The sequence below is a fragment of the Mirounga leonina genome, unplaced genomic scaffold, assembly GCF_011800145.1.
Source record: "Mirounga leonina isolate KUSES-001 unplaced genomic scaffold, KU_Mleo_1.0 Mir_125, whole genome shotgun sequence".
In the NCBI taxonomy this organism is placed as follows: Eukaryota; Metazoa; Chordata; class Mammalia; order Carnivora; family Phocidae; genus Mirounga; species Mirounga leonina.
In genome coordinates this window covers 55,318,094-55,328,622 of record NW_023270305.1, presented here as the reverse complement: position 1 = coordinate 55,328,622, position 10,529 = coordinate 55,318,094, and positions in this window count along the sequence as shown.

Below are 10,529 nucleotides of genomic sequence, written 5' to 3'. Positions count from 1 at the left end.
TTTGCTTAGATTTCTCATCTGAAAAAAATGGAAATAATCTTAATAAATTGTGGCATAAATTGTATAAAGTGCTTTAGCCCAGGACATTGCACATAGCAAGACTTCAGTTAATGTGAGTTCTGTGTTTAGTGGTAATAATAATGGAACTCTATCTCCGTTCTTTTTCCTAACCTACATGATTTAAAATTAATTTAAACAACATCAGGACCTAGACCTGGCCTAAAATATCACATTATAGCTATTATAGGTCACCTCTGTTTTGAGTGTTTTATACATGTATTTCTCACACTTGGTTTCAGACCTCATATATACCTTACCGCCTTAGGTAAAACTGCTTCTTCATTCATCCACATATCTGAAGAGCTGCTAAATGACTCAGCTAAAACTTCTCACTTAAGGCCATTTTAATTACGGCAGCAACAACAGATGCATAGATGTTCATTAATAAAAGTGTAATTTGTAGATGTGTCCCTCTGAAAATTAGGCCAGAAAATTATAGATTATATTGAGACACGAGAAGAAACACTGCTCTCTAAGTCAGATGCTCTATTATTAAAAAATGTCATCCCTTATGAATTTCATAAATAGTAAACCCAGGAACAGAGTAACCATTTTAAAAAGTCTGGAGGGGATTCCATAACAACATTTAAATGCATTACTACTCAAACAATTTGATTGGATTATAAAATATTTAAAACTGCAGCTGTAGTTGTGATGTTTACTGTTGATTATTTTGATTTCAAGATCTTCACACAAAAGAGGTACAAGTTTACAGAAGTATTTATGTTGCACTGATAAATAACTGCGCTATAAAATGAACTGTACATAGTATATATTTAGATAAAAAGGACGAAATTGGAAATAGCAAAATAAAATGGTGGTTCCATAGAAGTTTTCTGTCTCTGAATAGGAATAGTCAGTTCAAAACCAAGAAGACCAAATGTATGTTCCAGTTGACAATGAGATTAAAAACCAAGCAAAATACATTAATGTGAGTTCCGGTGATCATAAAGCTTTACAGTAACTCACTACACATGATTTTAACCAACTGAGCCACCCAGGCGCCCCCCTTTTTTTTTTTTAAAGATTTTATTTATTTATTTGAGAGAGAGAATGAGATAGAGAGAGCATGAAAGTGGGGAGGGTCAGGGGGAGAAGCAGACTCCCTGCTCAGCAGGGAGCCCGATGTGGGACTCGATCCCAGGACTCCAGGATCATGACCTGAGCCGAAGGCAGTCGCTTAACCAACTGAGCCACCCAGGCGCCCTCACTACACATGATTTTACATGAATCTAAGAACACTTCGCAAACATGAAAGCACTTACAGCCTAACAATTACAAGGTAATCTTTCTATTATTTTGTTTCTGAAGATCAGGCCTGGGATTACCTAAAGAGATTTGACTTCATGGTGGCAAGTTTCATCAGCATGTATTATCATTATGTATTTAAAGAAACCTCATAAAGGGACAAAAAAAAAAAAAAGGAAAAGAGACAAGAAGCATATTCGTGTATATCTGTGTGTGTATAGTTATATGTATGTGTATATATACGTTCACCAGGTTGGTAAAATAATATAGAAAAGAATGCACCTGAAAAGATTTCTGCTGTACGAAACTCTACTTCCTGTCCAAGACAGAAATGGCACAATGAGGGTGACCAAAACGCCCGATGAACAGAAGTAAAGTCCACTTTCTGACTGAAGCTTTGCCATGCAGTCGTCTGTGATCAGCTCTACTTGTCACAGGAAGTTAAAGCTGCATGGATGCCCCCTAACACCAACAAGACCTCCCATTAAATGGAGAAATACCGGGCGCCTGGGTGGCTCAGTTGGTTAAGCGACTGCCTTCGGCTCAGGTCATGATCCCAGGGCCCTGGGATCGAGTCCCACATTGGGCTCCTTGCTCAGTGGGGAGCCTGCTTCTCTCTCTGCCTCTGCCTGCCACTCCCCCTGCTTGTGCTCTTTCTCTCTGTCAAATAAATAAAATCTTAAAAAAAATAAAAAATAAATGGAGAAATACCTCCACCGCAAAGCTGCAATTGTAAGACCACCCCCCCCAAAGAGCCATAGTCTTGTAAGCGCCTGATTTTAACTCCAGGTTGGTCCATAAGTTTTTAATATTCCCTGTATCAATTCACTCTCCTTAACTCAATGCTGATAATAATAGTACTAGATCAAAAACTTTTGCTTGTATGATATTACTGAATAGCCAAAATTAAAAAAAAAAAAAAACAACAACTCTTTGTGGTCACTATTCCTATTTGACAAATAAGAGGGAAATTGATGCACTCGGCCAATTAAATATCCTGCTCGAAGTGGCACAGCCCGCTGGGGTAGAGCAGAGCCATTTGTCAAGGTGGGGAGTAAGTCTCTGGCTCTGAAATCGAACAGATGTCAGTTCAGATCCTAGCTCTGTCACTTGGGGAAGTCACTTGAGTTCTCTGAGCCTCTATTTCCTCATTTGTAAAATAAAGATCAGAGTAGCATCTGCTTCATAAAGGCTGTCATGAGGTCAAATGAACTAATGCACGCATGGCTGTAGAAAGCTAAATAAGTGAGAAGGTGGAACAAACACAGGCACTGATGTAGAACATAGAATCTCCAGAGCACATTGGACCAGTTAGCAGATCTATAGGTCCTAATTAGGTATATAACTATTATCTACTAAAATTAAGTTGGGGATCATTTATGTCTTAATGTTGATTAATAATCCAGCTACCTAGCTAGCTTAGAGAAAGAAAATACCGATAGCGTGGGACAGAATTGGTTGAAACACAAGAAACAAAGTGTAGGAAAGAGAAAGACGGAGAAGTTAGTCCGGGTCCTGCTCCCTCTTTCTTTTGACCAGCCTCTACCCTCTTGCCACCATTGCTCCCTGTCCTACTTTTAAAATAGATACTTGTGGTAGAAATGAAAGAAACTCAGGCTGTGATTTCAGATAACTGAAGTAGAAGACCAGTTATTCATTGAGTAATCTTAGTTAAATGCACTGATATATTCATCTGCAAAACAAGGATAATGGTACCTGCCTGTTTGCCTCCACAGGCATGTGAGAGAGATTCATCATATAGGGGTGTGCATGTGTGCATTTTATTGTCTAACATTGGGCGTCATAGATGCAAACTGTGGCCTTTTGGCTGGTTTCCACCCCTGAACCAATTAATTACTGAAGTTTTCAAAATCCTTGCACGTGTAATTTTGGGTAATGGTATCGATAGTTCCAAGCTATTCCAGGCTAGCACAGTGAATTTCTTATCTTCATTATTTCTACATGATCTTTTTGACAAATGGAATTTTGATATAGCTTTATTTCAATGGCTGGGAAAAGGGATGGTTTTGAATGTGTTGGGGGGTACACATGTACCCTTTAGGTTTTACATGTAATCCTGAAATATAGAGTTCTTGTATATGATAAACAGTTTCACTATAAATAGAGAGATGGACTCATGAGTCACACATGAAAAGCCACTTGCAGGTGCCCTCTGTATTCATGATCTAGAAGATATAAGTAGACAAATATAATTTGGTAAGGTTGGTAATTTCAGAGGTGAATGTAAACTTTGAGCTCTATTAACTGAAGTTGAAAATTAGACCACCAGATTTCAACTACCCAGCAGTAATTAATTCCAGCATGTGAAGCTTAATTAAGGAAAAACAAAATATATTGCAAATTGTCGAAAAGGAAAGCCACCAACTGATGACACAGGACTATTTAAATATATTAAAGAAATGGTGCAGTATGTTAAGCATGTAATTCCGCCAAAATTCTCCCAGCTTTATTTTGTCTTCCTTTCCATATCCTTGGCTCTCAAAAATTCATTCTCAGTTCTTTGGCAAAAGAGACTGGAAGAGACCAGAAGGAGGAGAGGGGGAGTGGACAGCTCATGCTAATGCCACTCTTGATTTCATATTTTTGTTAAAAAATCCTACTTTGTGCATATAAAATATAGTTCATTTCTTATCCTGAGAGTTACCCTGGCATATGGCTCAATTGGAAACATCAAGGTTTTTAGTTCTTTTTTAAATGGCTTGCCTCTTTTCCAGACTTTTCTTCAGATGTATTGTCAATGCCACTTTTAGAGTCTATCACCCGTGTATTAGTAAAATCTTCTTCACTTGCTGGCCAAGGAGGTCCTGACCATGATGGTAGGGGACTAGTGAATGGACCAAGTCTGAGAATGACTGTGGAAGCAGCCATCTCTTTTCCAGGTATGACCGATCTCATGTGTTTGGACTTTTTTGTAATATAAAAGATATGGTCTCTAGACCCAGAGAGAAAACTCTTTCCTACCTTTTCCTCTTTTGTTGAGTTAAATAATCCAAAAGCATCTCTTGAACTCTATAATCATGCACAGAGGCCTGTATGCCCAACTGAAGTTACAAGAGTCCAATCCGAACCTGACTCTTCTTAACAAAACACAATGCCAAGTAACTTGTCCACAATAATGTTCCTGTATACCTGAGGCCTTTCGAAATCTTTGTTGCCCAGCCGTGGTAATGATGTAACGAAAATAGCCCATTCCCTAAAGTTGAATGTGGACCGTAAAAAATAGTACCTTGTTATACTACCCATCCTGGATGAGGTTTTGAAAGTATAAAAATACTTATCCAATTTCATTCATCATGACTAGTCTGCATTAGTCTGCAATAAACACTAGCTAGACCCAACTGAATGCACTGGAATTATTGGATAAGGCAGATCCTGCCCAAAGTGGGAAAGAAAGATAGTCTGTACGTGCATCTCAAATAAGGAAGCGTTGAGTATGAAGTAAAAGGTGTAGGTAAAAGAAAACTGGAAGGAGGTAAGTAGTTAGTTCTTTATACATTTTTTAAAACAGGTATAAAAAATATAAGAAATAGTATTCTTTGGTTGCAATGCTAAAAAAGGTTTCAAGGATACTTTATAAAAGTGACTTTCGACTCCTGGCTGGCTATAATTTCTGAGGCCTGAGGCAATTGTCAGTCACTTTTTCAAATTGGAGAATATAGTAATAGTTTTAAGAGTGTACCCCTACTTCAGCTCAATATGTATATTCTAAATATCATTTGTAAACAACATATATAGAAAACTTTATGTGATAGAAAAAATTACAAGTTATAAAAATTCATTCACAATCAGAAACCTACAAATGTCTGCATCCAGACATTTTGAAGGACTATGCAAGGTTATATTTTTCCTTAGCAAACTCTTCATCTATTTTCCATTTTTCTTACCTGGCAGGCAGCTAGGGGCTACAGAGGCAAATAATGAAGTTGTCTTTCATTTGGATATAGTTTATTAATGGCAAAACACTAATCCATTAATCAACTTAAAACAAGTCAGTAAACTAAAAAAAAAAAAAAAAAAAAATCGGTATCTCCTTTAGTAACAGAGATCACATGCCTCTTAAAAAGGATCCATTATCTCCGTGGGTTTCTCAGCTGAAGTTAAAAATCTAAAAATGAATTTCCATTCATTTCTCATTAATATGCAAAATTATTCAAATTAGATAGTAATTAACCATCTACTCAGTAGAAAACCTTTTCATGTTAATTTATGATAAACTCAGTTGCTGCTTTGATTGAGATTGATTTTTGGTGTTGAGAATCTATCATGAATACAAAAAAGCACCTGAAAAAATATTTTTAAACACCTTACTTATGTTGCTCAGCTAATTACATGGTAGCTGTGTTCGCAGACTATTCCAAAGAGAGGCTTATGGAACCAAGACCAGTGTGAAGAAGCTGTGCATACACTCTCCTGTGTGTCTATTGTGACTCTCAGCCTAGAGTACGGTGTCGTTGGATGCCTCAGTTCAGCTGTTTCATGTGGCTTCTGGGTTTATCATTGTTTAATTCGACCAACTGACACACGCTGGAGGAGGGTGCCTGGGTAATACAGAAATTTCAATACGTAAAGAAGTAGAAACATTTTTACATATTTGCAAGATCAACTGATTTCACAAGATACTTTGCTCAGTGGACTCAGTCTGATTTGTAAACAGACCAGTTAGTTTTACTTTCTGTAGATGAGAAACTGACCTCAGTAGTAGGCGATGAAAGGGTGATTATCATGTGCATGTCAGGCCAGCGGAAGTCATTTTCATTCTCAACAACAAAAGCTGGAGTTGAGTACCAGTGACCATAGGGTATGCAACTGTATCTAAACCCTGAAGACTGCTATTCAAAACGTTGCTCCCTGGGAGTAACAAAACCATGGGGACACAGTGACCTTCTGTTAGCACTTTTAAAGAGTACACAAAGGAAAACACCTACTACTTTCAGGACCTATTTGGTTGCAGAGATCAGCTTTGGGTGAGAATTCCTGTGGCAACAGATAAAAAGAAAAATCTAACTCCGGCTGGGTATAGATGGCTGCCTCAATCATCCATTTAAAAGCATGTTATTGTGGGATCACAATAGTACACATTACATTTTGGCAAGCATTTTACCTTAGGTTTCTATTTGTATGCAATAAGATTTCAGACATTATTTTACTTGCTCCCCTGCCAGGTATGTTGGACAGACAATATACTCATTTTCTAGGTAAAGAACACGAGGCCTGAGAAGTTTGACTGTCAACAAGTTAATCATTCAGTTAGATGAGGAAGGACCAGGATGGGTGTTCTTTCTACTGTTTTCCCCCAGCTACCTGGTGTTTTTCAAAATGTCTCCCAAATCCTACAGGAGCATCACCAAGGTGCTTCATCAACGTGGCAATTGCCAGGTCCCCTCTCAGCTGGACTGTGTCAGCCTCTGGAGGAGGAATCTAGGTATTTCCATTTTTAAACTAGCTGCCCAGGTAATTCTTAGGCACACGGAGAATTTCAAATGCGCTGCCTATACCTCTGCCTCACTGAACAGTTTGATCTCCTACCCCTGCAAAGTATACATTGTATCTTCAGGGAATGGGGCAAATGGGGAGTGTGATACCCTTATGTATGTGGATCCTCCTGGGGATTTTCTGACATGGTGAAATATAGGGTAATTAGTAAACTATCCTGAAAACATTGTTCTGAATCTTTCCAGCAATGTCTGAGAAGGATAATTATAGAATAATGAGCATAAGCCTAAACAAAAAGAAAAATTTGCATTCAAAAAAGTAACACCTTAAGAATTTTTGAAAGGTGCCTCTACAAAACTGAGTGGTGAAATAATTGAAATCTGAAGCATACTGCTAGTTCCCATAGGGTACAGTAAGCTCCCACTATAGATAATATGCATGCACATTCTGATAGGATTCTAAAGCAACAGAATTAGCCATAAGCTAAGAGTTGCCATGATTTATGTTTTTTAATAGCCCCTCCTTTCCATTTCCTGGTCAGCGTTCTGGATGATTGTTCCATTTAGCGCACATTCTCTAGTTTGTTTCTTTTGCTTCAAGTCTATTTTACATTTTCCTGTACTGAACTGCGTTTGCCATCTGCTGATCCAATTACTTATACAATCCAAATCCTTTTGAGTCTGATTGTTTTGTTCCTCATTATTTGCTCAGCCTCCAGTTTTAGTATCCTCTGTAAACTCTAAAATCTTGTTTTCAATACCTCATCTGAATTACTTATATACAATACAACCCAATTAGCTCAAACTTTAGGTTTTCCTAAGGCTACTTGTGTCTGAGGGGATTTAGATTAGTTGAGTGGATTTGAATCCTAAGAAAGGCCTGACAATTCACTCATCTAAGGACAGCTGATCCATCAGGAATTGAGCCATCCTCTTTAAATGGGAAGGAATCGAAAAGCAGGAAAGATACAGATTGTAAAATGATACTAGGTGTAATAACAATATTACCATCGTTGGTCATCATCATCTTTATTATTGGTACCAATCGCTATTATCTCGTCAAATGTTTATTAAGTTCCCATTGTGAGACCATCTCTGGGTAAAAGGGTAAATCTACCCAAAGACTAGATTGAGGCTCTGCCAAGGAGACCAAGTAAAAGCTTTAACTGCCTACTTTATTCCTCGTTTACATCTGTTTCAGTAAATTATATTTTTTCAACCAAATCTGTCTCATTTATATTTGACACCTCAACATAGTTTCTCTTGAACCTTATAGGCTGATTTTTCCAGCATGTTACCTGGCAAATAATGGTAAATTTAGGAATATTAAGTGGCTCAAATGTTGTTCACATGTTTTATTTTCCTTACAAAATCCTAGGAAGCCACACGATTAATAAGCAGTTGAGAACTCCATGTTTCAGTAGTGTGTGCAAAACTAAATAATTCAACTTTCACTCATTGCTCTCAGAAATGCCCTTTCTCCTCCTCCTCCTGTGAAAGCCCATCATCTTTTAATATCTAGTTCAACGGTCACTTCCTTTATATAACATTCCCTGGCCCCTCCCTGAGGCAAAATTATGCGCTCCTTTATTTCTATTCCCATTGTACTTATTAATTTCTATTGTAGCGCATGATACATTTTATATTGTTCCTTCCTTAGGTCCCCAGAGGGATCATTAAATATAGATTGGATGAATGAATGATTGAATGAATGAATATTAAGCACTCAATTAAAAGTTTATAAAAATTGAGATGTTAGTTATCCAGCTCTGCCTTCAACGAGGAGACTTAGGTCTTATCTTATTGCAATCAGCACTAATGGGGTTACTGCTTTCTGCTGCCCTGTTTTTTAGATACCACACCCTACTTTTCTGCCCCCCTACCCCCCCCCAACTCTGATCACAGTTGTAGCTGAAGCATCTGCCCCACCCCAGTAGGACTCCTGGCTTCTCATTCTTCTTCCTTCCAGGCAGCGCATCCTGCTGTGATAAAAGCCCTCCATCCTCTTTAGGCTCGCCATGCTTGCATTTCAACACAGCATAGGGAAAGGTGGCTTCTGAGTTAGCATTAGGAGAAGGAGTCTAGACCAATTGAGAAGTGACAAAATTGAACACACTCTGCTGAATCTTTTAATCAGAAAACAGAAAGTCTCAAATACTTCATTGCTTTCAGAACTCCACATGCTCCATTTTTGGAGGGCTATTGGATTTAGGAGGCTGGGAGGTAAACAGACCCAGGGGCTCTGAGTCCCACTCAAAGGTGCACACAGCAGCATGTTTTTTTTTTTTTTTTTTTTTGGCGGAGGGGGGTATTCTTCTTCAAGAGCAATAGCAGAGATAGACAAGAGAGCCATACTTTCTTTACCATTCCCAGTGCCAAGGGGTGACTAACTTTGGTAGCTTCTTTACCTCCTACTAATCCCACGTGGCATTTATCAGATGCTATCTTTTCTTTCATGTACATTTGCCAACTCAACAAGACTTTAAACCCTTAAATATTATCTTTTTTTTTCTTTCTCTAGGCACTAACACACACTGCCTTCTCCGTAATAGATGTTCAATAGATGTTAATTGAAAAAGTATACTCATTTTATTTCAACAAATATTTACTGAGATGCTAAACTACATACTTTGGGGAGGAGCCTGAGCAAGATACAGTCTTTGAACTCTTTAAGTAACTTTAACTCAGTTGAAAATTAAATACATAGAACAATTATACAAGGTGATAAGAGATTTAAAAGGAAGAAATCCAGGGTGATTTTGTAGTTGAAACCAGTCTTTCCAGAATACAGGTTACACATAATGCATCAGGTTGATGAATGCAGCAATAGCTTATTCTTACTTCCTCTGAATATTAACTTCTACTATTAATTTTTGTGGTTTCTACTGTTTTTCTTTTAGATTACCCTTATCTAGTAGCTGGAAAAGGCCTCCTTAGCTCTAATAAAAAGAAATTATTGCATGTCTACATCCCCCCAAAATATATCCAGTCAAAGGAGGCAAGATGAGAGATGCATGCATATAAACCTGAAAATTATGTATTTCTAAGTTTCTTTTTTTTTTTTTTAAGATCAGTCTTTCTTCTTCCTTTCAAATTTCTTTATGACTTTGAAAAAAGAACCCGCTTTCCTCTTCTTTTGGAGAGGGCTCTCTGCTTAGGCTAACTTCCCTTACTAATAACAGTTCTTTATTCAAAGATACAGTAAAGCAGGGCATGATATTTGAGAACCCCAGAGCATGAGCAACACAGGCAGTTCGAGCCCAGGAAACATAGAAGAGAGAGGGCCAAAAGTGCATTTGAAGTGGAATCTAGAAGAGGAGACAAGCGTAGAGAGAGGAAGAGCAGAAGAGAAAGCAAACTAGGTCCTAACAGAGAGTATGTATATTTGGAGCCAATTCTCTTGGTTTTATTGGCTCGTAATCAAAATTTTCAGGAAGAACTTTGTACAACTTTACCCAAGTCTCCATGTTGTGCCTTTTATTCTTGAGGGTTCATTTTCCATGAATGATTTCCAGATTTCAGCACTTTCATTATATTTTCCAACATAGGTGTAATTTTTATATGCAAACATGTATTGATCCCTCTCGGAATCAATTCTTGTTTTGTATAAGGCTTCACTTCCACTTTTCCTTCAGTGCTATTATTATTCCTCTATCATCTCCAGTTGCCTTTTTATATAGTGAAACAGACTCATTACTTTCTATACCAGATATATATTTTGTAAAATATATATATATATATATATATATATATATATATATATATATA